A 23,829-nucleotide genomic window follows, 5' to 3' on the forward strand; every position below is an offset into this window, starting at 1 on the left:
TACATCCAGCCATTCTGGAGAGCAATTTGGAACTATGCTCAAAAGGTTATCAAACTACGCATATCAGTGCTACTACAGGGCTTATACTCCAAAGAGATACTAAAGAAGGGAAAGGGATCTGTATGTGCCAAAATGTTTGTGGCAGCCCTGTTTGTAGTGGCTAGAAGCTGGAAAATGAATGGATTGGAGAATGGTTGAGTAAATTGTGGTATATGAATGTTATGGAATATTATTGTTCTGTAAGAAATGACCAGCAGGATGAATACAGAGAGGACTGGCGAGACTTACATGAACTGATGCTAAGTGAAATGAGCAGAACCAGGAGATCATTATATACCTCAACAACGATACTGTTTGAGGATGTATTCTGATGGAAGTGGATCTCTTCGATAAAGAGAACTAATTCAGTTTTAATTGATCAAAGATGGACAAAAGCAGCTACATCCAAAGAAAGAACACTGGGAAATGAATATAAACTGCTTGCATTTTTGTTTTTCTTCCTGGGTTATTTATACCTTCTGAATCCAATTCTCCCTGTACAACAAGAGAACTATTTGGTTCTGCACACATATATTGTATTCAACATGTATAGGACTGCTTGCCATCTGGGGGAGGGGGTGGAGGGAGGGAGGAGAAAGATCAGAACAGAAGTGAATGCAAGGGATAATTTTGTAAAAAATTACCCTGGCATGGATTCTGTCAATAAAAAGTTATTTAAAAATTTAAAAAAAAAAAAGAAGAAAAATGTACCTAAGTCACAAGGATGTCTTTAATAAGAATTTCCCAAATACTTTCATCTCTCATGACCTATTTTGTGTTGGGGACATCCCAGAGGTCAAGAAGAAAAAACAAACACCCAACAACAACAACAAACTAACCAAACAATCCCTTCCCTCATCATATTTTTTTAATTAGAAAAAAAAGTTTCTATAAATTCTCCACATCATTAATTCACATATTTCTTGTAAATTTGTTCATAAGTGTTTGTATTGGTCATTCATCTTTGGCTTTTCCTCCACTACCACTTCCACCTCCTTTTTGAACTGGTTCAATTTAGCACTTGAATAAAATGCTCTTGAATGACTGAGTTGCTGAATTAACTGTGATTTTTTTAGTTCTATTTGCTGTAATATATATATATATATATATATATATATATATATATATATATATATATATATAGTGCACATCTTGCTATCATAGTCCTTCAGAAGAGTATTTGGCAGAATTTCTTCTTTAATGGACTTTGGAGTCACAGAAACCGGGACTAGTTTTATTTCTATTACTCACTATCTATGTGACCTACCTTGGGTAAGTCACTTTGCCTATCAAAGGAGGGGGTTAGATTATATAACCAATGAAATCCCTTCCAGGTCTAGGTTTATGATTCTATATAGACTAAAAGGTAGCATAATTAGGTGGATTAGACTTATTGGATAAATATAATTGGATAAAATCTATTAAGGGGTGATGTCAACTTGAGAAGTGTCCTATGAATCTACCTTAATTGTCTATTTTACAAAGTATTATATTTTACCAGCTTCCATTTCCCAAACTTCCCAATAGTATTTGGCCTTTTTGTTCTAATGGAAGAAAAGCTACTGGAGACAGTTTGATGTACTTTTTTTATTTTTTTATTAAAGAAACTAATACAATGTCAGTGGCTTGAGTTGGTCATGTACTCCTTTATGAGAAAGTGTACGTACATCAGAAAACTAATTTTGAATATTTCCTTTAATTTTTACATTGGATCAGCTTTTTAATCAGTAAAAAAAAGAGCAGTTGGTACTCAAATATTTCTGCTGAGGAGAGGAGAGAGAGAAGGGAAAGTTAGCACTACATTTTCCCATTGTTCCCAAAAGTATTTCCCAAATGCTCAGTTCACACCAAAAGCAAACATGCAATAGTTGTTTTAAAACATTTTACTGTATATATAACATCAAATTAAACTAAGTAGGTTTCTACTATTTTTTCAGCAAAAGAAAAAAGTCATTGATAGAAAAACAACTTTGCCTATATGTATTCAGTTTCTTAAATCATATTAGAAGGGGGTCTCATATACCATGATCAAAGAATTTCAAATAGCAGTAATGATTTTCATCAGCAAAGATTTCTCCCTATCCTCTAGCAAATAACATGAAAAGATAAGCTTTCTAGATTCTAGATTCTAGGTAACAAAGATTCTCTCAGAACCAGCACTAAAACAAAAGAAACAAAAGTCAGGGCATTATACTAAATTTCTGGATCTAATACACTAAAAAGAGTGCAAACTTGGGAAAAGTTACTTACATTAGAAGCTAAAAACCTGCAAAAGGTGATTTTTGGTTGTATAATATTTTATATTGTGTGGATTTTCTAAATCTGCTAATTTAAAACAGACATGTATTTTATTTATTTCTGCCCTACTTCCTCTATCTCCTCCCAACCCATCTCCAATCATCTACAAAGTATTACGGAAAGGAATTCAAATCATCCCAGATAATCCAGTGAGCAAAGTGTAATGCCCTGATGTGAAGTGTGTTATCAAAAAAAGTTCCTTTCAGTCATCAAAGTTCTGCTGTAGAAGAAAATTGGCAGCCAAATTTTCATTCATTCTTACAAAATAAGCCTATGTCACGAAGTCTTCAGAGAATCTTAATGTTTTTAACCTTCCTATAACTTCTTTTTCCTGAGGTGTTACTTGAATGTAGTTTATGAGACAGCTTTCATGTTTGTCTTTTCCTCCACTACCACTTCCACCTCCTTCATGAACTGGTTCAATTTAGCACTTGAATAAAATGCTCTTGAATGACTGAATTGCTGAATTAACTGTGATTTTTTTAGTCCTATTTGCTGTAACAAGGTTGACAGAAGGGAAAATTTCTGATGAAAAATTTGTCTCATTTGCTGGATCTGAGACTGGTTCCATAAAAAAATCAAGGGGATGTCCTGAAGAACTAGGAGTTGTAGTTGTTGCTGTTGTGTCTGCAGCTGCTGCCACTGCTGAAGACTGAGCAAACCTTGTTGGCAGGCTTGGTGGGTGCTTGGGTGGATCCACCACAGCTTGACTCTTTATCTCCCTAGATACCCATGAAAAATGTTCCACCATTCACCATGGTGATGAAATCAATTCTCAGTGCTATGATAGCTTGTTCTCTTTCATATCCATTGACGTGATCTCAATCACCATATTTTCATAGGATTGTCCCATTACAAGAGCATTTGTTGCATCTTCAAAATGGTTTGACCTAAGAGAGACCCCAGGGCTTTTGTCAGATGATGTTGGGCTAATATCAGTAGGAGCTTCGACTGGGTTCTCTTCCTTAGGAATACCTCTGGGTTTAGGTTCCCAAGCTTCTGCAGCTGGTATTGAGTTCAGGTTTAGATATAGGGGTGGAAGCTTGAGTCACAGATGCTGCTGTAAATGAACTAAGGTTAGTAGTAGCAGCAGAATTTGATTGTTGAATTGTAGCTAGTGATGATTCTGCTGCTAGGTGGTGCAGTGGATAGAGCACCTGCCCTGAAGTCAGGAGGACCTGAGTTCAAATATGAACTGAGACACTTCACACTTCTTAGCTGTGTTACCCTGGGCAAGTCACTTAATCCCAACTGCCTCAAGGGGAAAAAAGAGGAAGATTGTGAAAAATAATTTAAAAGGAAAGAAAGGCTAAGAATTTGTGATTGAGTTCTGGGTGAGGGGAAGGGAAATAGCTTAGAAGCTATTTTTGCATAAAGCCTAGAACATTAGTAATGAATGTTCTTCTTCCATGATTTCTTTTATATAAAGAGGGGTTAAGAGCAAAGAAGGAAAAATATAGGAAAATAGGATTGAAGGAAATTCATAAAATGCAAGTCTTTATTTGTCTATCTCTCTCTCTTTCTTTTCTTCCTTCCTCCTCCCTCTCTTTCTCTGTGTCCTCCTCCCTTTCTTTCTCTGTTTTCTTTTTTTTTCAGAAAGATTAGAAGGGAATATGACTGAGGATGAAATCTTTGCATCGGGCTTCTCTGATAAGGTTTCATATCCAAGATATGTAAGGAACTAATTCAATTTTTTATAAGACATATTTTCCAAGTGATAAATGGTCAAAGATCGAATAGACATTTATAAAGAAAAGAAATCTAAAGTAAATATAGTCACATAAAATGCTGAAAATCATAATTAATCAGAGAAATTAAACTTAAATCAATCCTGAAGTTCCAACTCAAACCTATTAGATTGGCAAAATTGACAAAAAAGTAAAATGACAAAGTCTGAATTTGATATAGGAAGATAAGCACATACTAGTGGAGCCAGGAACATCTAGCCATTGTAGGAAAAATATATGGAACCACATCCAAAACATTACTAAAATGTTCACGCCCTTTGACCCATTGATACTACTGCTAGGTCTACTATTCTCAAGAGAGAAAAGAAACAGGAAAAGAATCCATATATTAAGGCAAAACAAAACAAAACAACAAGAACAACAAACTTTTTTTAGTATTAACAAATTAGGGGAAAGGGAGAATCCATCATTTGGTAAATAGCTGAACAGATTATAATTTATTTATTAAATGTAACACAATTTTCCAGTAAGAAATGATGAGAGTTTTTAAGAGAAACTTGGGAAGATACATATAAAATGATGCAAAAAGAAATGAGAAGAATACAGAAAACAGTTTCTACTAAACCATCAACACTGTATTTGAAAGACTTAAAAACTCTTAACAATGCTATAGATTATAGAAAATTGATGCTGAAGAATGTTTTTTACATACTGACAGAGAAACAATGGGCAGAATGAAGCATGTTTTTGGACATGGAAAGTGTGGGAATTTCTCTGCGAATTTAGGTTTGGGGAGTAAGCCCAGGACAAGTTGCTGCTGCCCATTGCCTTCCCAGTTGAAAGCTAGTCCAGAAGTAGTATTACAACCAATGCTCTTTAAGAGTGAGAGAAGAATTCTTTATTCAACAATTCTCATGAGAAATGGGTGTGCTCATAGGTGAGAGACACTGAATACAGTAACAGTAGCAAACTTTATACTATTATTTCAATTCTTTACCCCTAAGGAATGGTTTGGATTGATTGGATTTACAATCAGAGTTGATTACTATTAATTAAGCTTTCAGTCAGAGTAATAATCGGTCAGATTTATTATTCGAATTATCATTGGTTATATTTACAATCATCTCTGCCCATTCCATATGTCACAAGGCTTGTTACCTGTCACTGACTCTAATTGATATGGGTCAGTTTAGATCTGGGTCCCTTTGTCAGGAACTTTGTTGCTCAGCTATTTCCTTGATTCGTACTGTGATTGGTTGGAAATATCTTAAGATATTTCACTCTTCCCTTCATCCTGTTTTGACATTATTTGTAAAAACCTAACTTCTAATACTCTGCACACTAACAATAATTATGTTTTTCCTTTCTTTTCTTTTTCTTTTTTTCCAGTGATAAGAGGAAAGCAATGTGGGAAGAGGAAGGAGGGGAAAAAGGCTCCTGATAAATGAAAAAAATAAAATTTAGCTTAAAAAATTTACCAGAAAGAATCAGAGAAAGAATTCCTAAGACCCATAGGAATATAAATATTATATATTTTAAAGTTATAAGTTAAATTTATTATCTATTTAAGAGGAAATACAAACTCTACATACTAGAGATTCACTGTTTCATGTACAATCCTTTTTTTTTTTTTTGGTATATGGAAATATTCATTTTATTGGATGTTAAACTTAGAATAAAATTTAAATAAGAAAAAGATACTTGGGTCTTTCTAAATATGTGAGAGTATTTAACATGGGGTTTATACATACACATATATAATTGATGCTTCAGTACGAAGTGTTTTTTGTATTCTCATTTCATTCTGCATCAATGTATATATAATTTTCAAGTTTCTCTGAAATTTTCTCTGTAATAATTTTTTATTGGAAAATTGTGTTACATTTAATAAATAAATTATAATTTGTTCCAAGTGATGGTAATTTTTGGTAATGACTCCTTTCTAGCCCATAAAAATAAAGATATATAGAACACATTTTTTTTAGATTAAAAAAAAGAATGGAAAAGTGATTTTTCTGGAGGGTTTTTTTCTCCTGAATTTTGTGATACCTTGATATAAGTGTGATTTGATAGAATAAACTGACTTATGAGGTATTTTTCCCTTAATTGGAATGTAAGATTCTTAAAGGCAGGGACTGTATTTATTGCTTATGTTTGTATCCCTTTTGCTTACTATAATGTCTGGAACTTTATGTTAACCTACCTATCCATCCACCTATTCATCCATCTTTCTGTCTGTTTATTAAATTACTAATCTATCGTGGGGCAAAATAAAAAGAAAGCTATTCACGCTAGCAGAATGAGATACAAAGGAGGAGGGACCAAGCCAGTTGGATTTCTGCTTTTTCTTATGCTTAGGTTTTCTTTGGATCTCAGTGCCTAAAGAATTGAGACAGTTGTTATTTTAGGCACATAATTTTCTTTTTAAATAATTTCTTTCCCCCAATGCCTCTAAAGCAGTTGATTAATATATTATAGCCCTCGCTTCTGTGTTAGTTTGAGAGAGAAAAATTTCCTGGGTGTGAACTATGAAAGTTGATTATAAAGGGACTATTAACAAATCCACTGGAACATGAAAACTTCTAATGAATATTTTGCCCTTCACACGAGCCTACTAAGTGGAGGATCCAACATAGTGGGATGCTGTCTTTGAAGTATCTTTGGAATTCTTTTGAAATTACTGCCAAAGGCTATGTACTGCCAAAGCAAAACAAAAACACAAAAACTGAATAAGGTTATTTTGCTTCAAAAACAAGATGTGTTTAAGAAGTCATGAGACTGATGTTCTCACATGAAGCATAAACTGCAGAAGCAAGAAACGTAAAAAGCAGAAGTCCATTTTTGAAGATGAGTTACTAACTTGTATTTGAGCAATTGTCGCATTGTTGGGATAGCATGCTGCATTTCAGGGTGACTACTACAGAAGAAAACACTCTTTTGGATGTAGAACTTCTGTTGTCTTTATTAAAATAATTTTCCTTTATCTATTAAAGGTACTATCTTCCTTGCAACTACCTAGATTTGTAGGCTCAATGTCATCATAATTTTTTATTCTCACTCACTCCATATCTTTTCCATTCCCAAATATCATTGTTTTCTACTTCCCACAACATTTCTAGTGTTGAGCTGAAAAATTCAGATCAACTCGATGATCAGCAAAGAAAATGAGTCATTTATTCAAGGTCATGGAATTGGAATTTGGGATAGCACACTGCTCTGTTCAGACAGAGATGCCCAGGGAGGAAAGGGAGCACATAGACAAACTGAGGGGAGTGTTTAGGAGTTACAGAAATAAAGTCATAGAAGTGAACTTGGGTTAACTTTACCTGATGTGCCAGGAATAGAGGTTGTTGGAAACTGTTGGGGTATGTATGGGTCTTCTTGGGAGCAGTTAGAAACTGTGGGTTGGGCCCCCAAGAGTGGATAGAGCTACCAAAGTTTCTCCAGAATTTGACCCTAGCATATGTATTTTTTCCTATATGAGCAGTCTTTCTTTCATCTCCTTTAGGCCCTCATCACCTGGACTATTGAAATAGTCTCCTAATTATTTTCCATGCCCCATCACAATCTTCCACAATCCTGCAAAAGTTATTTTCTTAAAGTATTTGTCTAAATATGTCATTGTCCTGTTTGATAAGTAGCTATGTATTATTCATCATCACCTCTTATAAACCTAGTTTACTTCAAATTTCCTTCCTTCTTCTATATTAATGATGTCAAATAGAAACAAGAATTACTAATACACATATAAGGATGCTTGTTGGTGGCACATTGACTTAGCTTTAAAATTTAACCTTATATATAGTTTATGATATTTTATTTATTTTTAAAAATAATTCCCAATTACATTTTAATTTTTTTTTAGGCAACTGTTGAAAGGGTAGTATTATATAGGTAGCCTGTGGGTTATGAGCTTAACACCTCTGTTTTACATGAAACTGAGTCCTTAATTACTAGTGTCTTTCACCTCTAAATTATCTTATATTTACTTTGTGTATATTTTGTATTTTCTCTCTCTCTCTCTCTCTCTCTCTCTCTCTCTCTCTCTCTCTCTCTCTCTCTCTCTCTCCCCCTCCTCTTCCCCCCACCCCAGTCTATCTTCCTACCTATTTATATTGATTCCCTTTTCTAGAATGAATGCAAGCTCCTCAATGGTAGGAAGCATTTCACTTTTATATTTGTGGCCCCAGCACCTGGAATAATTCCTGGCATATAGTAAGTGCATAATAAATACTTATTGGTTGATTGATTGAATTGGCTGATTGAAACAACATTCTCATTGCTTTATGTATATATCTAAGTCAGAGAAAGAGTGTCTTTCAAAAAGACACTTAATAGCATTTTATTTTTTTCAATTACATGTAAAGATAGTTTTCAACATTATTTTTATTAATTTTGAATTGCAAAATTTTCCCTTTCTTTTCTTCCCTCCACCCTCCCCAAGATATTAAGCAATCAAATATAGACTATAAATCTATAATCATGTTAAACATATTTCCATATCAATCATTTTGTAAAAAAAGAATGAGAACAAAAAGGAAAACCACAAAAAAAAAGAAAGAAAAAACAAATTTTATCTGCATTCAGACTCCATAGTTCTTTCTTTGGATATGGATGTTATTTTCCATCCTAAGTCTTTTGAAATCATCTTGGATCACTGTATTGCTGAGAAGAGCTAAATCTATCATAGTTGAGCATTACATAATATTGTTGTTACTTTGTACACTGTTCCTCAGGTTCTGTTCACTATATACTGCATCAGTTCATCATCTTTTTTGGTTTTTCTGAAATCTGACTGCTCATAATTTTTTTTATAGTACAATAATATTCCATTACATTCATATACCACAACTTGTTCAGCATTCCCCAATTGATAGGTATCCCTTCAATTTCTAATTCTTTGCTATCACAAAAATAGCACATTTTACTCAGTTCTTTATATATTTTAGAAATGAGGCTTTGCTTGTATTGGTTTTCTTGTGCAAAAACTTTTAAATTTAATGTAATCAAAATTATCTATTTTGTATTTCATAATGTTCTCTATCTTTTGTTTGATTATAAATTTCCCTCTTCTCCAGAGATCTGACAGATAAAATATTCCTTGCTTTCCTAATTCACTTTTAGTATCAACCTTTATCTCTAAATCACGAACCTATTTACACCTTATTTTGGTATAAGGTGTGAAATGCTGATCAATGCCTAGTTTCTCCCATACTGTTTTCCAGTTTTCCGAGCAGTTTGTCAAAAAGTGAGTTCTTATCCCAGAAGCTATTCTCTTTGAGTTTATCAAATAGTAAATTTGCCACTGTTTTATGCACCTAAATACCTAAATAGCCAGCACCAAATTGTTTTGATGATTGCTGCTTTGTAATATAACTTTACATTCTGTATGAGTTTTGTTATTATTTTTTCTAGCTTTAAGAAATATTATTATTATTTGGTATTTTGATTTGTATGGCACTGAATATGTAGATTAATTTAGGTAAATTTCTAATTTTTATTATATTAGTTTAGTTTACCCATGAACGATCAATATTTTCCCAGTTGTTTAGATCTGACTTTAATTTGTGCAAAAAGTGTTTTGTAACTATGTTCATATAGTTCCTGGGTTTGTCTTGGCAGGTAAACTCCCAAATATTTTCTATTGTACACATTTTTTAAATGAAATTTCTCTATTTATCTCATGCTGCAGAACTTTGTTGTCAATATATAGAAATGCTGATGATTTATATGCGTTTATTTTATATCCTGCAACTTTGCTAGTTGTTAACTGTTTCAAACAGTTTTTTAGTTATTCTGAAGGATTTTCTAACTATCATATTATCTACAAAAAGTGATAGTTTTGTTTCTTCATTGCTTATTCTAGTTCTTTCAATTTATTTTCCTTCTCATCATTAAAGCTAGTTCTTTCTAGTACAATTGGTGAAGTGGCCTCTTGTTACTACACAAAATGCTCTGACTGCACACCAGAGATAGGGAACTAAATGGGCAAAAACTGAATAATTTTGGTGAATAATAATGGTGATAATGGGCATTCTTGTTTCACCCCTGTTCTTACTGGGAATGCTTCCAGCTTATCCTTATTACATACAATAAAACAAGAGTGTCTCAAGAATTGATATTATGCTGATTCTTACAAGGAATTCTGCTGGATTTGGGTTAGATTTCACATCTTGCTTCTGTTCTTTACTTTCTGTGATCATGAGCCAATCAAATAACTTCTCTAGGAATTTTCTGCTTTCTTTGCTGTAAAATGAGAGGATTGAACTAGAATATTTCTAGTCCTTTCAAGCTACTGTTTTTTTTGTGATTCTGCAATGTCACTCTGCCAAGTGACTTTACTACTTCAAAGAGCCACATTGAGGTTGAAAGGCCATAGATGAAATTTTTTGTCCATTAGTTCTCTATCTGCTGGTGTGCAGTCAGAGCATTTTGTATAGTAACAACAGGCCACTTCACCAAGATCCTAGAAGGACACAGTAAAGTATGGCCCCAGTTGGACACATACGCAAAAGAAAGGAAAGAGCTAATATTCTGATCTATAGTTAGATCTGGGTTTGACTCTTGTCTGCCACTTACTAGCTATGCGGCTTTGGAGCAGATCATTTCCCTCTTCTGGGCTTCAGTTTTTTTACATGTACTATGGAGAGTTTGGTTGCTTCTTTTAAATTCTGTGATTCTTTGAAGGGGAAGCAGTTGTCTAACACAGAAGAGCCATTGAAAGTTTGAGACATGAAGGTAAAGGTTATTTGAATTTCACAAATGGCTCAAGACATTTTTGTCTTAGTAATGACATCTGGGAAAGAATAAGTTTGAAGCAGCAGAGGTCTGGAGAGGGCCTGGATCTATATGATTCCTACCAATGAGATCTCTGGCATCTGGTGAATTCTCCAGATGAGGAGGGCCACAGGAGGGAGGATCATCAATGAGGTCATTATCAGGACAGCCCCAATGATCACCAAAGTGATAGCCCAAGGGGCTAGGATTGTCCCTTCCATTCTGGCTTTTGGAAATCTGCAAGTAGAAAGCAAAGTAATATTTCATGTAGAAAGTCACATTGTTTCTGACTAAGTTGTCATAAACATCAAAAAATATTTTTACTAGATTTTTACTTTTATGTCCTCACTTTGGAATGCCTCTTTATATTATTCCTGGTGATTTATTTCTCTATGTCTCTGTTTCTGTCTCTGACTCTCTCTCACTCTTTGATGGTATATCTCTTACATGCTTTTATCAGTGACTCAGATGAAACTCATATACCATCTTTAGACAATTTCTAATAGTGTGAAGATGTGAGAGAGAGCTATTACATTGGATGATAGAATTTGTGTCTGAGAAGATCTAAGAAGATTAGGATGATGGGCTTAATTCAATAAGGCAACATTCAATTAGAACAAATGTAAAGCCTTCTTTATTGAATTAAAAAAATCAGTTGCACAAATATGTGAATGTAGGAACTATTTTATTCTTTATGTTGATATCATCAAATACCTAATAAAGTGACTGGAAAATAATAGGTAGATACTTAGGTAGCACAGTGGACAGAATTCCAGGCCTGAAGTCAAGAAGACTCATTTTCCTAAATTCAAATCTGGCCTCAGACTTATTAGCTGTGTGACCCTGGTCAAGCCACTTAACCCTATTTGCCTCAGTTTTCTCATCTATAAAATGAGTTGGTGAAGGAAACAACAAACCTCTCCAGTATCCTTTCCAAGAAAACCTTAAATGGGATCATGAAGATTGGATATGACTGAAATGATTGACAATAACAAAAGCTTAATAAAACCTTATTGATTGAGAGATATGGAGGCATATAGTTTGGTGAAAGATCTTAGAATATAAATGGACTACAAAGCTAGCAGGGTAAGAGAAGCAAAAAGGCACTAACATGAGTGGGAATAGAGTAGTGAGTTCCTTGTCACTGGGGCTACTATAGAAATAGTGATGGAGATGAACGCAACAGCTTTGAAACTTCAGTAGGCAGTAACCTTTTCTGGCTTGTTTCTTCTTCTGAAAAATGAACAGGAGTAACTAGGTAATCTCTAAGGTCCTTTCTATCTCTAAGTCTAGCAGTTGAAACCATTCTGTCACCTTGGAGATGAAGAATATATCAGGGCACATATTCCCTCAAGGGAATAATCACCAGAAATGGGTTATAGAGAAGGATGCCATGAAGACTGCTAAGAATCATTGGTTTGTGCCATTTAAGGAAGCTACCGATAAAGTAAGTCACTAGCTTTCTGAGCTTCAGTGTCCTGATTTGTTTTTAAGAAAAGAAAGCAAAAAAAAAAAAAAAAGAAAGAAAAGGAAAGCAAAAAAAAAAAAGGAAAATAGTTTCTATATCTTAGGATTATTGTGAAGAGCAAATGAGATCATTTAAATAAAATGCTTTGGAAACATAAAAATGCTATGTCAATGATTATCCTTAATTTTATTTTTCTTTTTCCTAAACTCCCCCAATACCAAGTTTTTTGCAGCTACTACATATTTTTGACTCCAAGTCAGTTTCTAGCAGCATCAAAGGGTACTGGACATAAAGATGAGGATCTAGATGCTTGACTGGGTTCTATTAGTTATTATTTCCTAGAGGGGAAGATATATGGGATAAGGTGAATTAATTTAGTTGTTTAGAGTGTGATGATTATAAGTCCAAAGTCACAAGGGCCAATTGATTTGAGGTGAAGCAGCATGGTTCAGTATTTAGAGTGCCAGGTCTGGAATCAGGGTATCTGCATTCAAATTCTGATTCTGTTACTTTCCATCTGAATGACTTTGGGCAAACTCAAGTTCACTTTTTTTAAGCTTCAGGTTCCCCCTCTGCAAAATGAGGAGTTGGATTAAATTAAATCTTTGTTTCCATCCATTTCTAAAGCTATGATCCCATGTGCTATATATATACCCATCATAATCCTTTTCCCTGACAAAGCAGATGAGGCAATGGGAAACTATCATCAAAAGAATCATTTTGAGTGATCAGAAGCATCAAAAATGAGGGGCTTTCTGAGTAGTGTTTTGGGTTTTCCTTTTAAATGAAAATTTCTGCTGGTTTCTTCTTCTACTTAATAACAAGAAGGTGGAAGTGTCTATTTCATACTAATTCTGGGAAATGAGACTGTTGGCAGGATCCATATGGGTAAAACCTTATCATAACTGACACTGTTTGTTGTGTGCACTGTGTGACATGGATCCCATGGTATTTGGTGTTGGTACAAACACAATGGCAAGTGTTTGTTAAGAAAACAGCAAACCCTAGCTTTCTGGTTGGCCAGATTGTTAATGAAATGGCAAGAAACTTAGTCAGGTGAGGATGGAGAATGTAGGCAATTCCTCTTCTGGAACAATCTGGGAGCTGAAAGGGAAAACCCCATAATGGTTGCCTAGACAAACTTTGCACAGAAGGTTGTTTGTTCGCATTATAACCAGATTCTTTATTGAAAGTCTGAACATGGTAGTGAGAGGAAATATCAAAGAAAATCCCATTTTCCCAGGGAAGGAAAAAAAGAGGCAGCACAGCTAGTAATAAATAATGAGGAAGATGATAGCTAGGACATGTAGTATGATAAGGTATACAAACTGCTTTACATCTTATCTCATTTGATCTTCATAATAATTTTGTGAGGTAGGTGCTATGCTCGTTTTACAGAGGAAGAAATTGAAGCTGAGGGAAACAATAAGTGACTTGACCAGAGTCATACAGCTATTAAGTGTTGGAGGCAGAATTTGAATTTAGGGATTCCTCAGTCCAATTAGAGCAATCTGTCCATTATAACTTCTCAAATTCAAGAAATCAGCTTCATCATCTACAACCTGTTTTCCTCTCAGTTACTTTCTTTCTGCCGATGGTATGATCATTCACCCTCAGTGGAAATTGTTGGACCTGGAATAGAGAGACATGGGCTTCCTTTTTCCAACATGTATTAACTAGTCGAATAACCATATACAGCATGCTCACTATGAATCAGTGGTGTGACAACTTTGTTACATGGATTGATCTGTGATCTCTTCAATGTAGTAATCTCTCTTCTATGCACATATTTTCATCAAAGTCACCAAGGATTAATTGCAATGGTCTCATCAAGTTAGTAGAATGTGTTTGCTGCAGCTTATCTTATATGATACACGTTGATACATAAACTCAAATTATTGAAATTAATTACTTTGTAAATGTTTACTAAGATTATTACAAATAAAATATCCAGCTACCCCATGAAATTATTTTTCATGTTGCCTATAGATATTCAATAAAATTGACTTCACAACTTTACAATTTGCTTTTCTAGACAAAACCTGGTAACCATTGTTTTGGTTAGGGGTAACTATTTTTTATTTCTTACTTTCACTTATTTATAGCAAAGAGTCTTAGTCTGGCATCCATAGACTCTCAAGTAGGTAGATTTTAGGGGACAGTTGTGAACTTGGAATTTTTAATATTTTGAAAATTGCATTTCAATATCATTGGTTTTCTTTGTGATCTCTATTTGATTTTATACTTTAAAAAATTATTCTGAGGAAATTATGATTTGGAAAAAGCTAAGAACTTCTGATTTGTTGTTCAGCTTTCAAGATTGACATGATTTCGATTTTTAATCCACCAATTAAGAAGCATATATTAAATATTCACCATATGAGCACTATATTGACTGATTATTAATCAATAGACAAGGATCTTATCTAAGTTCATGTTTCTCTTTGTTGTTATTTTGTTGTTTTTCAGTCATGTCTGACTCTTTCATGACTCCATTGATTTCTTGGCAAAGATTCTAGAGTTGTTTGCCATTCCTTCTCTAGCTCATTTTATAGATGAGGAAACTGAGATGAATAAGGTTAAATGACTTGTCTAGGGCCACACAGCTAGTAAGTATGAGACTGGATTTGAACTCAGGAAGGTGAGAGTTCCTGATCCCAGATGAGTTTTCCTGACTTCAGTCCCAGCACTCTATCCACAGTGCCATTGAGTTGCTCATCATATTTCTAGATAATCATAAAACTCTGGAATTCTTATTCCCTTTGCATCCCCTTTCTGTCACTTGGCCATTCTGACTCTCATTACTGTCATAGTAGTAAAAGGAGACTGCACTTCATTTATTATGTATCATTTTCTGTTTTTCTTTATTTCAATGGTTATCACAAACAAAGAATTCATCACTAATTGGACACTAATGATCATAAGCCTATGTGTGCCTGATTTGCTAGACTGGACATTTGGAAAGCAGATAGCATCTGTTACTTATATGGCATAGTAAAACCTGTAGTTCCTTTTCCTTCTACTACTGTAGTCTTTGAAAATTGAGGGCCGTCTTTACGCCCTAATGAAACACTTGAGGCTGGGCTTTGGAGAAGATGCTGGCGACTTAGTTCACCAAACTGCTTAATGCCATCTCAGACTGCGTCCAAAAGAAAGACTGTATTAGTCAAGTGTGAGTTGTTGCTATCATCAGCACTTATCCCTGAAAGAGCTCCAGAAAGCAGCCACATGAAGCCTTTTCATCTCTTACTAAATGCAGGACTCAAAATGTCTTTTTTCATTTCTACTCAAAACATTTAAACAGCTTTAAACAAAGGGCTCCACTTTGTGATGAGCTAGTTTAGGGATGCAGTTTCCCACTTCTGCAGCTGCTTCCCTTAAAGGCCTCTAAGGGGCTAAGCTTTGAAGGGTTGTTCTCAATATTCATGACTCTCATTACTGGGGCCTTGGAGTTTTTCTTACCTGTCTAACCTGAGTTGTAAAAATGTCCTCAGCCTTCCAAGGTTCCAAATGGATGAATAAGTTATTTCTGACTGTGTTCTAGTTTAGGAGTGGGTTCATTGTTCTGGCTGGGACTGAGCAGGTCATTCCTTTGTTGTTTACTGGGAGAAAGGAGACCATTGATGCTGAACTGGTTGTACTTGGGATGATGGCTGAGTGGAAAATGAAGCCAGGTGGGTAAGGAAAGAGAAAGCCAAGACACTCCCACTATTCAAATGTCATTTCTTGTAGGACAGTATCATTAATAAACTGGCACACATTACCAGGGGAACCCAAGGCAGCACATTGTCAGGGCTCCACCAGTGAACATAAACTATATGACTAACTATGTGGCCCTGAACAAATAGATTCACCTCTGTGACACCATTTTCTTAAATGGAGATACAAATACTTGCTTTTAATACTTCATAGAATAGTTATAGGGATTATATAGTAAAAGTACCTCACATTTATATATTAGTTAAGATTTTTAAACAATGAAAACTATTTTGTCTCATTTGATCTTAGCAATAGTCCTGTGAATTTGATATTCTTATTATCTGTAACAGGCACATGAGGACAATGAATGACTTGTGCAAGCTCACCTAGCTAGTAAGCATCTGAGGCTGTATTTGAACTACTGAAACTAGACACTTTGCTGTCTAATTATTTTTTTACTGCTAAGTGAAAAGAGCCTTAGACTGTGAGACACTTAAATTTTAGTTGGAAAAATTTGGGGAGTGGGAAGATTTGTAACTCATAATTTCTATTTCTGCCACAATATTTGTGATTTCCTAGGTGAGACACTGCTGATAGCATCCTGGAGAAGGTCAGAGTTCATCCTATTTAACCCTATGGAAACTTGTTTCAAAAAGCAGAAAGTGAAAATTTAGATTATTTAGAACTTCACAATGACCCCAATTTTTATAAAAAGGAAATTTTGCTTGAGGGTTCTATAGTTGCAGAGAAAAATTTGAAAATTACCATGTAGTTGAGCTCAGCTCTTGTAAATAGCCATTACTGCCTTCCATTCCAAACATAGCACTCTCAAGTTAAACAATCTGAATTGCAAAAAAAGAAAAGGTCTAGAGAAGAATTTGGAATGTGGGTCTGGAAGGATGTTTGGACCTTCTGTGAATTGTAAATGTCTAATTGTTAAAAGTTGAGCAGCTAAGATTGTGACAGAAATATATGGAAACCTATTCAGTAAGTGGGGGTGAGCAAGACATGATGATTATTTCTTTTGTTTATGCATACACACACACACACACACACACACACACATATATATGGGAGGATATAGTGACAGCATGTGTGAATTCACTGTAATACGAACTTGACTTAATTAATGCAGGTAGCAACTTCTTTTTTACTTACATCATACAGAGTTTCTTTGAGCACTTAGAGATTAAGTGACTTACTTAGAATCACCCAGTCAGTAAAAATCAGAGATAGCTCTTGAATCCAGGTCTTCCTGACTCCAAGGTTAGCTCTCTATCCATTAGGCTGTGGCTGCTATCTTAAGCTGAATGAATGTAGAATCTTTTGGCTATGTTCCCACCTTCTTATTTCCAAAGTCATTATTTCAGTCTATATACTAAGCATACCTAATGATACTATTTTGGGGGGAGCAAATTAGAGTGAAGTGACTTGTCCAGGATCACACATCTAGTATATGAGGCTTGATTTTTTTATGTACTCAGTTACTCTTGACTGCAGGGCTGGAGGCTCTATCTATTGTACTACATCGATGCCCCCTACTAAATAATACTTAATCATAATAATGTCAATACAAACAATACTATCCTACATTTATGGAGAATTTTATTGACAAAGTATTGATAAATACAAGGTAGCCAGCATACATATTATCATCTGTTTAACAGAGAGGGAAACTGAGACCCAAGTAGAGTAACTTACCTGTATTAACAGAGCTAGTTAACTTTATTAACTAAGGCTTTGAAAGCCTTAGAAAGTGTTATAATGGGGCTTCGAAGACAAATTCTTTTGATTCCAAAAAGTAATTTTTCCCATTACAAGTTGGCTTTTTTTTGCATGCTGTTCTTCCCTTTAGAGAATTAGACATGGTCCCATGGGATCAGGGACAAGCCCTTATTTTTCTGGCTTTCTTTGGATCTTCAATAAGCATTTGATAGATTTTTGTTGGGATTGGGCTTCACATTGGTTTTAGAATAACATCTTGAAAGTTGAGGCTAGTTTCCCCTCTTTCTTTCTCTCTTTTCCAGTAGATCCCATTGCCCACTTCCTCTTTCTTTCTGATATCCCTTCCCTTCTCCCTCTTTGCCAGTTATTGTCCCTCACATTCTTTAGATCTAGTCCTAATTCTCTTGCCAATATCCTCCCTTCTTCAACCCCATCCTCTTTTTTTGTTGGATCTTTGAAGCCTTTACTTTGTAACTGATAAATAATCATAGGCTAGGGGCAGCTGGGTGATACAATGAACAGAGCATCAGCCCTGAAGTCAGGAGGACCTGAGTTCAAATCTGGTTTCAGACACTTAACACTCCCTAGCTGTGTGACCCTGGGCATGTCACTTAACGCCGATTGCCTCAGCAAAAAGAAATAATCATAGGTTAGTCCTCTGACTTGTAACCCTTAAATTCAATTTTATGCACTGCATGTGTATATTTTTACTCTAACTAGAAGATAGGCTTTTAGAAGTTAGGAATTATAGCGTCTATATAATTCATATGCAAAAGTTAATCAATACATACGTCAGAAACTAACACCTCCCAACATATTGAGCCAGCATGCTCTGCCTTGGGTAAATCACAGGATTATAACCCCTTGGAGAGTGTCAGGCCAAATTTTCTTAGTTTATAACTGAGGCCCACAGACTTGTCCATGGATGGCAACTGGGATGATGAGGAAAGTCAAAATGAGGTCATATAACGCTTAGCTGAAAGACTGTTGAAGGAAAGAAGACTTAGGAGGGTCTTCAAACTCTTCAACTTGGTATTTAATGACCTTCACAGGCTGCCTCCTGCTTTCTTTTCAGATTTATTATACATGATACCACTTGGTTCATTCTATATTCAGTAAAACTGGCCTGCCTGCTATATCAGCATCTGTCTCTGCTTTTGTACAGTGGCTCTCCTGATGCCTAAAACTTATTCTTGTCTTACCAACATCTCTTGGAATCTCTTCAAGCCCCTTATCACACATCACCTTTTAGGAGAAACCTTTTCTGATTCCCTTAATTTCCAATTTCTGTTTTTCAAACAATCACTTTCACTTTTTTGGGGCAGTGAATGGAATGCCAGGCCTAGAGATAGGAAGACTTATTTTCATGAGTTCAAATCTTACCACTGACTAGCTCTATGACTCTGGGCAAATCATGTAATCCCGTTTGCCTCAGTTTCTTCATCTGTAAAATGAGCTGGAGAAGGAAATAGCAAACAAACACACTCCTGTAGCTTTGCCAAGAAAACTCCAAATGTGATCAGATCCAAATGGAACCAGACAAGATTGAAAGAGTAAACAACAAGTTCACTTGTTAGTATTTCCCAGAGTAAGTTTTTTGAAGGCAGGGACTATTTATTCTCCTTCATTTTGTCTTTTTGTCCAGTAGTGCCTTAAGCAGACACTTAATAAATTCTTATTGGATTGGATTAGGATGCTTTCATTAAGGACTAAATGTTATTCAACCTTAAAGCCTGTTATTGAAACACAAATATCTTTAATCATCTATCAGTCTCACCTTTACTTTCCAAATATCTACTTAAGAGAGCTCCAGACAAACAAATGCCCCTCTAGGATATCATGCTTTCAAATTTCAAATTCAAAGTTTCAGACTAAGCAGCTCCCTTCATCCTCAACTTTGAAGAATGAGCTCATAAAACAGGGAGAGCAAAGACACTTTACCACTTATAGAACATTACCTTTTCCACTTGTGTCTGAGACTCCTTATGAAACAAGATCTTCAAGTGGTCCCTAGAATCATGGAAACACAGAGAATTTTAGCTAAAAGAGATGTTGGGATCCTCTAGGCTGACCCTCTCATCTTGACAGGGACTGTTACCTTACACCTATATTGTACTATATGATTTTCAAAGCCCTTTCCTAAATTTATTAATTTTGTTAGATACTTAAAACAGCCTATACAAAGAGATAGGAATTATTAGAACTAGAATCATTCTGTTAGATTATAATCTCTTTGGGAGCAGGGATTTTTTTTTTGTTTGTATCTTTAGTGCTTGGCACATAGTAGGCACTTTATAAATGCTAGATGACTGACTGATAATCCCCATTAGACAAATGAGGAAACTAAGGTTCAGAAAACTTGTTTTGGTCAAATTGTTATGTTGAATGAAACCCTGATGATTATTAGGTTGGTGCTTATCTATCTAACTCTTTCATTGAGAAAATTAGAGCCTAAATTAATTAAGTGATTTCTATAGTTACACAGCTTATAAACAGGAGAGCCACTATTTGAACCCAGGTCCTTTGCTGTTAAATTCAATGCGCTTTCCATTCATTAGGTAACCATATTACATCACTTCCCTTATTTGTATCTTATATTGACAGTGTAACACTCATCACAGATGCATCCTTCAGAGCAGAGCATACTTTTAGAACCTATGGTAACAGGGTAATTCCATTGATGACTAGGGTACATATTTTAATGAGTTTGGATGTACAATACAGTATATAGCCTGATTTCAGGGAGCTCTTGTTAACACTGAGGTCTCTAGGTGAGACAGATGGCTATCTGAGAATCATGGCACTTTTTGCTATGATTGATTATTCTATCATCACCAAAGCAAATAAAAAAATCAAGAACCTAGACGATAAATAGAGATCAGGAGTCTTCCTAGCCACTGGTATTGAGTGGTAAAGTAGATATAATATGCTGGTCTCCTGGATGGCTGGGATGGGGAGATGATTGTGGGATAGTTATTTTTGATAGAAAGGATCAGATGGAGGAGGAGGTATGAAGAGTGTGGATCCCTGGTTGTGCCTGGGTAACAGGTGAATTAGATAGAAAGAAAGAACCTTTGAAAGTAGTCATCAAATTCTAAGTATGGATTCTTGGAGCTAGTGCTATGTCAGGTATTCAGGGCAAGGATTCTAGCCCAAGTTAGGTGGGCAGCCTGTGGCACTACTGGAAAAAGAACAGGAGCCCTGGGTGCCAGTGTTGAGTGCCATAGAGTAATACTAGCAGGTGGCTCATGATGAATAACTGAGCAGATTTGGCTTTATATCTGAGCTGGCATTTCTGAGTCTCCAGAGAGAACCAACAGTGCTCAAAGAGAAGCCAGTGGATTTAAAGCAGCAGAAAGTATCTAGGACTTGATTGTGTATGTGTGTGTGTGTGTGTGTGTGTGTGTGTGTGTGTGTGTGTATGTCACAGAATTTCCAGATGAATTCCCTCCAAATCTGACACATTTGCAAATGTTTGCAGATAAAAGAATGGCACAAAAGACATTATCTACAGATATCACAGGAGACTTGTTTGAAATCCAAATAAAGGTTTCTGTTAGGCAGATTTCTTTCTGAAACACCATACCACAGCTGTCTGGCTCATTTATTTTTTACTAGATGTGTGTGGTTATGACATATTATGCAATCAACTTTTCCATATGTAAAGCTAAGAGATAAAAGAGAAATACAGAAGAGAGAGAGAGAGAGACAGAGAGACAGAGAGACAGAGAGACAGAGAAAGAAAGAGAGAGAGAGAGAGAGAAGAGAGAGAGAGAGAGAGAGAGAGAGAGAGAAAGAGAGAGAGAGAGAAAGAGAGAGATAAAGAGAGAGAAAGAGAGAGAGAGAGAGAAAGAGAGACAGAGAGAAAGAGAGAAAGACAGAGAAAGAGAGAGAGAGAGACAGACAGACAGAGAAAGAGAGACAGAGAGAAAGAGAGAGAGACAGAGAAAGAGAGAGAGAGAGAGAGAGAGAGAGAAAGAGAGAGAGAATTACCAAATGATTCATATTTATTTCTATAAAGTTGAGTCAAGTCAAATATAGGAAGCAGAGCAGGGTATTGGAAAAAGCACAGGACTAAAAGCAGAAAACCTTGGTTCTGTCCCCTTCTTAGCTACTAGTTAACTGTTTGGCCTTGGGCAAATTATTCTTTTTCAATAAGACGTGTAAAATGAGGAATTTGAACAACATGGTTTTAAATGCCCTTTTAATTTTGATATTCTTTGAGTCTGAGTCTAATGTTTTTAATGAGTTAAGTAGCTCCGTTGTCTAATGTGATGTTGTCCAGTTGCATTTGGCTGATTTTCTTTGCCCACCTCTTCCACTGGGACTTTCCCTTCAATTCTAAATTAACCTGTCCATGAAAAAATTCTGGAATTTACTTTACATATTCTTCCCCCAACTTACCTGGATTTGTTCTCCAGACATTAGGGATGCATTCAGAGGATTTCAGGGGAATCCAAAATTTGCTTGTCAACCTGTACTGGATCCCATTGAAAAAACAAAACAAAACAAAGTTACCCAGCCAACTTGGAAATAATATCTATTTTTATTCACTTCTTAGCTTCCCAACCTACCTTCAGTGGAAGAAAGAAATCTAAGTGGGAAGAAAGTTTGTCCTTTAGTTAGGGGAGGGTGACACTGAGGGTGGAGTGTGTAGGGAGGTGTTGATCTAGGCTACCTTATGATCTCTTTCTTAAAGAGATAGCTTCTTATTAGTGAGCTTTAAGGTCTGAGGAGCTGTAAATAGGCTTACTTGAGTCTTGCTTGGGTACATTCCTTGTGATTTTCTGAGAAAACATATCTTTTTCTCCCTGCATTCCTCTATTTCTGTCTCTCTTCCTGTCTTTCTCCCTTCCTTCCTTTCTTTATCCCTCTGCCTCTCCCTACATTCCCCTCAATTTGAAGATGTGAATCAATAAAGAGAAAGTATGGGGGTTTAAGCATTCAGCCCTATAGTTTTCTGCATCTTGAATCAACAATGTGATTGTTGTTTTTCTCCCTCTTTTGGTTCTTTATCCTCCCATGGTTATTTCTCCTCTTCCTCCTCCTTTTCCTTGTCCCCCGTCTCTTCTTCTTTCTTCTTTTTCCTCTTCCTTTTCTTCCTCTTCCTCCTCTTTTTCTTCTCCTCCTCCTCCTCCTTTCTTCTTCTTCTTCCTCTTCTTCCTCCTCCTCTTCTTTCTCTTCTTCTTCTTCCTCTTCTTCTCTTCATCCTATCCTCTTCCTCTCCTCCTCCTCCTCCTTCTCTTCCTCCTCAACAGATGGCCAGTGGAGAACTCCCATCACCCTCTTTTCCTGACTACTATTTTATTCTGCAATTCAGGAACTGTTTCAGTGAAACTAATTCAAGGTCAAATCCTGCTTCTGATGATTACTAGCTACAACTCTAGTTAATCACTTATTCTCTCTGTCAGTCTTACTTTCCCCATCTATAAAATGAGAGAGTGGCTTTGATGGGCACTAAGACTCTAGCTCTAAATTTATGATTTATGATTAGATAACATCTAAGCTCCTTTATAGTTCTAAATCTGTGATCCTATGGATCCTTTCTACTATAGCTGATGCAAAGTGTGAGGTTGTGTTGGGCGGCACAATGGAGATCACTTGACTTTGGATATTCTCGAGGGCCTCAATTCACTCTGTAGCATTAGACCCTTGTTTGCCAACCCGCAAGACTTTGGTAATGGATTAAATCGGACCATATTTCACCAGCAATATGGTTAAACTCAGACTTATAGTTTTTGCTCAGTTACACCCATCAATAAATGTGAAACCCTTAAAAATTGAGCCTCCCGTTCAAAGTTCTCCTATCTGCTTTCTTTATCTATCCTCCTCCTCCTCTTCCTTCTCTTCCTCCTCCTCCTCTTCCTTCTCCTCCTTCTCCTCCTCCTCTTCTTCTTCTTTTCCTCCTCTTCCTCCTCTTTTTTCTCCTCCTCCTCCTCCTCTTTTTTCTCCTCCTCCTCCTCCTCTTTTTTCTCCTCCTCCTCCTCCTTCTCCTTCTCCTCCTCCTCTTCCTTCTTCTTATTCTTCTTCTTCTTTCTTCTTCTTCTTCTTCTTCTTCTTCTTCTTTTTCTTCTTCTTCTTCTCTTCTTCTTCTTTCTTCTTCTTTTCTCTTCTTCTTCTTCTTCTTCTTCTTCT

At 35.8% G+C, this 23,829-nt stretch overlaps 1 long non-coding RNA gene and 1 pseudogene across 1 annotated transcript; both read right to left on the reverse strand.

The window, feature by feature from the left end:
* Positions 1-1,338: 1,338 nt before the first annotated feature.
* Positions 1,339-3,482, reverse strand: LOC127551857 (UV excision repair protein RAD23 homolog B-like; annotated as a pseudogene).
* A 4,619-nt stretch (positions 3,483-8,101) lies between these two features.
* On the reverse strand, positions 8,102-22,862 carry LOC127551858 (uncharacterized). Its single transcript, XR_007951189.1, has 3 exons — positions 22,099-22,862; positions 19,653-19,704; positions 8,102-11,039 (listed from the first exon to the last, which is right to left on the reverse strand). It is a non-coding gene; the product is annotated as an uncharacterized LOC127551858 (long non-coding RNA).
* Between the last annotated feature and the right edge of the window lie 967 nt (positions 22,863-23,829).

The sequence above is a fragment of the Antechinus flavipes genome, chromosome 2 (assembly GCF_016432865.1).
Source record: "Antechinus flavipes isolate AdamAnt ecotype Samford, QLD, Australia chromosome 2, AdamAnt_v2, whole genome shotgun sequence".
NCBI classification, from domain to species: Eukaryota; Metazoa; Chordata; class Mammalia; order Dasyuromorphia; family Dasyuridae; genus Antechinus; species Antechinus flavipes.